The 6,356-nt window shown below is 40.1% G+C and overlaps 1 non-coding gene across 1 annotated transcript; it reads right to left on the bottom strand.

Moving 5' to 3' along the window:
* Positions 1 to 2,317: 2,317 nt before the first annotated feature.
* LOC126685198 (small nucleolar RNA R71) lies at positions 2,318 to 2,424 on the bottom strand. Its single transcript, XR_007643310.1, has one exon. It is a non-coding gene; the product is annotated as a small nucleolar RNA R71 (small nucleolar RNA).
* Between the last annotated feature and the right edge of the window lie 3,932 nt (positions 2,425 to 6,356).

The following is a 6,356-nucleotide window of genomic DNA, read 5'->3' as shown; positions in this document are numbered from 1 at the left end:
TTTGGCATTTTTATGTTTGATAGTGTTTGTTAGTGTTTTAGTGGAAATTAGGTAAAAATCGAGTATTTGGAGCTAATTAATGATGGATTGAGCGTTGGAGTAAAAGCGTAGCTTACGGACGAAGGAATTAACGTCGTAAAGAAAAGATTACAAAGTCTCGAACGAAACTTGTGCAGTAAAGAGTTGTTCCCGTTCGATAAACACAAGTCTCGAATGGGAACCATGAAGTTTTTGGTTGAGTCTCGAACGAGAAAGCCATTCTCGAACGAGACTCAAGTGAAAAGGTGAAGGTACGTTCGAGAATAGGATGGGCAAACGAGAATTTTCCCTCAGTCAAGGTTTTTTTCGAACGGGAAAGAGATTCACGAACGAGAACCTTGAGATTTTGGCTTAATTCCCGAACGGGAAAGAGATTCACGAACGAGAACCTTGAGATTTTGGCTTAATTCCCGAACGGGAAAGATAGGTACGACGAGAAAGAGGTGGAATTTGCCTAATCAGAATTGGACTTGGATTTAATCTCCTTTTACGACTACCACCGAAACTCCTATTTTAAATTAGATTCGCCAATCGACTTAGAAGATTCCAGAGCTTCCTCCTCTATATAAAGACCTTGTAATAGACTAGTTTTGATTATTAGAATACATTAGTTTTATTTTCGTTCTCTTAAAATAGCGTTTTAGCTTCTGTTTCTTAGCAGTTTATAAGTAGTTATTATTAGTTTCTGCAAAGAACGATTGTGAAGATTTCAAGTTTAATCTAGACGATTCTTCCGAAATTGACAACTCCGGTATTTATTGTTCTAATTATGTTTAATTCTTCATCTTCTTCTTTGTTTAATTTAAGCCTAAGCATGCGTAACTAAATCCTTTGTTCGGGGAATTATATGAACACTTAGATTAGTTTTCGAATTGGATTAGGATTTATTGAGTGAGTAAAATTGTGTTTTAATTACTAAGATAATGCTTGAATTAATTTGATCACTTAGTTCATGATTTTGTGTTTAATTAACTAATTGAGAGATTGTTAATTAAATAGACATAGGTAATTAAAAACTTAGAGGAAAACGCCGTGAGAGCGGGTTGGAATTTAGGTAGTCGTTGAGTTTGCTTCATAATTACAATTTAGTTCTTTAATTCAATTTTAATATTGTGAGAGCAAGTTAATAATTGATTAGTTAATTAGGTTGTGATTTTATTCGAATCTTTGAGGCTTGAGAGAGAGGGATTCGGTGCATTAGAATAGCTCGATTCATAATAAAATCACTAGATAAATGTTAATCCATTCTTTTACTAGTTTATTTGGAATTATCAATCCTTGAGCTTCTTATCATTATTGTTTAAACCTCAATTTATTTGTTTAATTTCAGATTTTTAGTTTAATTACTTGAAGTTGAATTAAGTTAGATTTTATTTAGTTTATATAAATCCATTTATTTTTCTACTAGCCAATTAAAGAATATTAGAAATTAGTTGTTTAATTCATTGTTCCTTGTGGGATCGATACTTGGTCTTCCAAGTTATATTACTTGCGCGATATCGTATACTTGCGATTATTTGCCAACAAGTTTTTGGCGCCGTTGCCGGGGAGCAATTGCGATTAAATTAATTAAAAGTATCTTATTCTTAGATTGAGTTAGTTTTATTTAATTTTAGTTATTTTTATACTTTGTGATTCTTGGATTTTACGTTGGTTTTCTTGTTTGTGTTTGCGCAGGTGTTTTGGTTAGTGTATGCCTAATACACGACGTGCCAAAAAACCGCTAGAACCGTTTCACCAAGATTTAACATCTTTCGTAAGAAGTATCAGAAAAACAGCGCGGAAATCCAAAACAATGGAGGACGACCGTAACCCTCCGTTGAATCACGAGGGGATTGTTCCACCACCACCACCACATGATGGCCTAGCTCTTAATAGGCCAAACGAGAGGGTTGTCCCTCTTCCCGAAAGACGTACCTTGGGTGAGTTCTTCTTACCCAACGTGGACAACGCCAACCATGGATGTTTTGCACCTCCTATCCTCGCTAACAATTTTGAAATCAAGCCGGGAACGATTCAACTACTTGAAAGTCGTTGCCAATTTTATGGGTTGGAACGCGAGTATCCAAACGCTCATCTTTCAAAATTCACGGAGGTGTGCAACACATTCAAAATCCATAATGTGACGGAGGATCAAATCAAGCTTCGTCTTTTCCCTTTCTCTTTGAGGGATAAGGCGAGGAATTGGATTCAATCAATTCCAAGCACCTCAATCACAACATGGAAGCAATTGGCACAAGCTTTTCTCAATAAGTATTTCTCTATGGGCAAAACGGAGAGGATGATCAAGGAAATTATAGATTTTCTCCAATTACATGGTGAATCTCTATACCAAGCTTGGGAACGCTTCAAAGAGCTTCAAACAAATTGTCCGCATCATCATCTAGGAAGGGAGCATCTTGTCTCTATTTTCTACAATGGTACCAATGAGGGAACACAGGCAACGATTGATGCGGCATCGGGAGGATCAGTTATGAAGAAAACTTATGATAAGGCCAATAAATTACTAGAGGAACTCGCTACAAATAGTTGTTCTTGGTCAACCGAGCGGATGAGGCAACCACCTCAAAAGGGTATAATGACCCTCGAGAAAACCCAAGAATTTGAAGCAATGAAAGCGAAGAATGCGACACTTCTAGCACAACTCGAGATGTACAAACAACAAGCAAATCAAAGGAATGCTCAACTTGCGGTAGTTCAAATGGGTTGCGAGACTTGTGATGGGCACGATCATTCGGGAATGGATTGCCCCATCCTACATCAAAACTCAAATGAGCAAGTCAACTATGTCAATGGGCAAAGGCAAGGCAATGACCCATATTCCAACACCTATAATCCGGGATGGAGGAATCATCCTAACTTTTCATGGAGGGACAATTCGGGTCAAGCCAATGCCAACCCAAATATGGGAGGAGCAAATTTCCAAGGAGGAAACCATGGTCCATAAAACCAAGGCAACTTCAACAACTACTGACCACAACACCCACCCGGTTTTCAAAATCGGAATACGGATGAGGGGAGAAAAATTGACAAGCTTATTGAGGAAGTTAGAACCGGTTTTAAGAACCAAGCTTCCGTCAATCACCATCTCGAGACTCAAATTTCTCAACTTGCCATCTCGCTTCAAAATAGAGCTCAAAGGGTTTACCGTCTACAATGGAATCAAATCCAAGGGAGCAAGTCAAAGCTATTGAACTCCGAAGCGGGAAAAAACTTGATGATCCACATGCAAGTAAAGAGAAAGCGGTCGATTTAACAACGGGAACAAATGAGGAGGAAGTAACCGAACATCCATATGTTAAACCGCCGCCTCCTCCTCCATTTGTGCCGAAGGTCCCTTTCCTGGGACGATTAAAGAAGACGCAGGACAACCAAAAATTCCATAAATTTCTGGAAATTTTTAAGAAACTCCAAATTAACATAAGCTTTGCGGATGCTTTGCGTGAGATGCCTCAATACGCAAAGTTTCTCAAAGAAATCATAACGAAGAAACGGAGTTGGGACGACAAAGGCACAATTTCCCTAACGGAAAATTGTAGCTCACTCATCCTTAGTGACTTGCCCACCAAGCTTAAGGACCCAGGGAGTTTTACAATTCCATGCAAAATAGGCGATTTAAATTCAATTAATTGTCTATGTGATTTAGGGGAAAGTATCAATCTAATGCCTTTGTTTCTTTTCAGGGATATTTTTGGTGATCAAACATTGAAGCAATCATCGATGATGTTTCAATTGGCGGACCATTCACTCAAAAAGCCATACGGAGTGGTAGAAGATGTTCTAGTCAAAGTAGACAAATTCATCTTTCCGGTGGATATCGTCGTACTTGACTATGCGGCAGATAAAACATGCCCTATGATTCTTGGGCGTCCCTTCATGAACACGGGGAGGGCATTGATAGATGTGCACGCCGGACGACTCACTTTGCTTATCGATGATGACAAAGTGGAGTTTGATATGAAAAGGATCATGTGCAACACTTTTGAGGAGGTAGAATGCATGAAATTGGATATGATTGATGGAATCGTGGAAGAACTTTTCCCGGTTTCAAAAGTCATATTTCATTCCGATGAGACACATGAAACCACCGGGGAAGAATATTCCAAAGAAGATGAGCCGAAAGCCGAAAATTTGATTAGAAGAGAGAGCGTGACACCACCTTCTTCTATTTCTCCACCAAAGGTTGAGCTTAAAACGTTACCATCTCACTTACGGTATGCGTTTTTAGGCGACAACATGACACTTCCCATCATCATCTCAAACAACTTGTCGAAAACGCAAGAAGCGAGAGTTGTCAAAGTGGTGAAGCAACATATATTTGCGATCGGTTGGCAAATTTCGGACATCCGAGGAATTAGTCCATCGGTGGTCATGCACAAGATCCACCTAGAAAGTGAGTCAAGAGCATCGGCTCAAAAACAACGGCGCTTGAATCCAAATATGAAGGAGGTCGTGCACAAAGAGATAGTAAAACTTCTCGACGCCGGAATTATATACCCCATATCCGATAGTGCGTGGGTTAGTCCCATTCAATGCGTTCTAAAGAAAGGGGGAATGATGGTGATTGAAAACGAGAAGGGTGAGCAAATTTCCACTAGGACGGTAACAGGATGGCGTGTTTGTATTGACTACCGCAAGTTAAATACGGAGACAAGGAAGGACCATTTTCCATTACCATTTATCGATCAAATGTTGGAGCGGGTAGCGGGCCATGCTTATTATTGTTTCCTCGATGGATATTCTGGGTACAATCAAATTCTTATCTTCCCGGATGACCAAGAGAAAACAACTTTCACATGTCCTTATGGAACGTTTGCTTACCGGAGGATGCCATTTGGTCTTTGTAATGCACCGGCAACATTTCAACGATGTATGACCTCCATCTTCGCCGATATGATTGAAGATATTATGAAGGTCTTCATGGATGATTTTTTGGTATTCGGGGACTCTTTTGAGATGTGCTTGAATAATCTTGAACGAGTATTGACCCGGTGTGAGGAGACCAATCTAGTCTTGAATTGGGAGAAGTGCCATTTCATGGTAGAGGAAGGAATTGTCTTGGGACATAAAATCTCCAAGGCCGACATTAAAGTAGATAGAGCAAAAACGGATATCATCGAGAAATTACCACCACCAACTACCGTAAAAGGAGTTCGTGCCTTCTTAAGGCACGCCGTGTTTTATCGACGATTTATCAAAAATTTCTCTTCCATTGCTCGTCCTTTAACTAATTTGCTTGTTAAAGACATTCCTTATGAATTTACTAATGATTGCCTTGTTGCTTTTTCTAGGTTGAAGGAAGCTCTTATCTCGGCCCCAATTATTTCATCACCCGATTGGACTCTTCCTTTCAAACTCATGTGTGATGCAAGCGATATAGCACTTGGGTGCGTATTGGGGCAACGGAAGGAGAAAAAGCTTCATGTGATATACTATGCGAGCCGAACATTGGTGGGTGCTCAACTTAATTACACCACCACCGAAAAAGAGATGCTTGTGGTGGTGTTCGCATTGGATAAATTTCGGTCGTACTTACTTTGCTCTAAGGTTATCATCTATACGGACCATGCGGCCCTTTGATACCTTTTTGCAAAGCAAGATGCTAAACCGAGACTAATCCGATGGGTGCTTCTTACGCAAGAGTTTGACATTGAAATTCGCGACAAGAAAGGAACGGAGAACGTCGTCGCCGACCACTTGTTAAGGTTAAAAATTCCGGAACCAATTATAAGTGGCGTAGAGATTAATCAAACATTTCTGGATGAGATGTTGATGGTACTTTCGGAAGTAGAAACGCCATGGTATGCGGATATTGCAAACTATCTATCTTCCGAAATAATGCCACCGGACTTGACTTACCACCAAAGGAAGAAGTTCTTGAGCGATGCTAAACAATTTCTATGGGAGGAACCGTACCTCTTCAAGGTGTGTGGAGATGGGATTTTGAGGAGATGTGTACCACTACAAGAGATGATGCCTATACTTAGTCAATGCCATTCGTCGGACTATGCGGGTCACTATGGTACATCAAGGACCGCCGCTCGTGTGCTATAGTGCGGATTCTTTTGGCGTACGCTATTTCGCGATGCAAAAGACTTTGTTAGTCATTGCGATCGATGCCAAAGAGTGGGGAACATATCTAAGAGAGATGAGATGCCGCTTACTAACATTCAAGAGGTGGAACTTTTCGATGTGTGGGGAATAGACTTCATGGGTCCATTTCCTATGTCGTTTAGAAAGCAATACATATTGGTGTGCGTAGATTACGTTTCAAAATGGGTAGAGGCGGAAGCATTACCCACTAACGATGCCAAAGT

The sequence above is a fragment of the Mercurialis annua genome, linkage group LG5, assembly GCF_937616625.2.
Source record: "Mercurialis annua linkage group LG5, ddMerAnnu1.2, whole genome shotgun sequence".
NCBI lineage: Eukaryota > Viridiplantae > Streptophyta > Magnoliopsida > Malpighiales > Euphorbiaceae > Mercurialis > Mercurialis annua.
The sequence above is the reverse complement of the archived record's forward strand: the minus strand, read 5'-3'. Positions and strand labels throughout refer to the sequence as shown.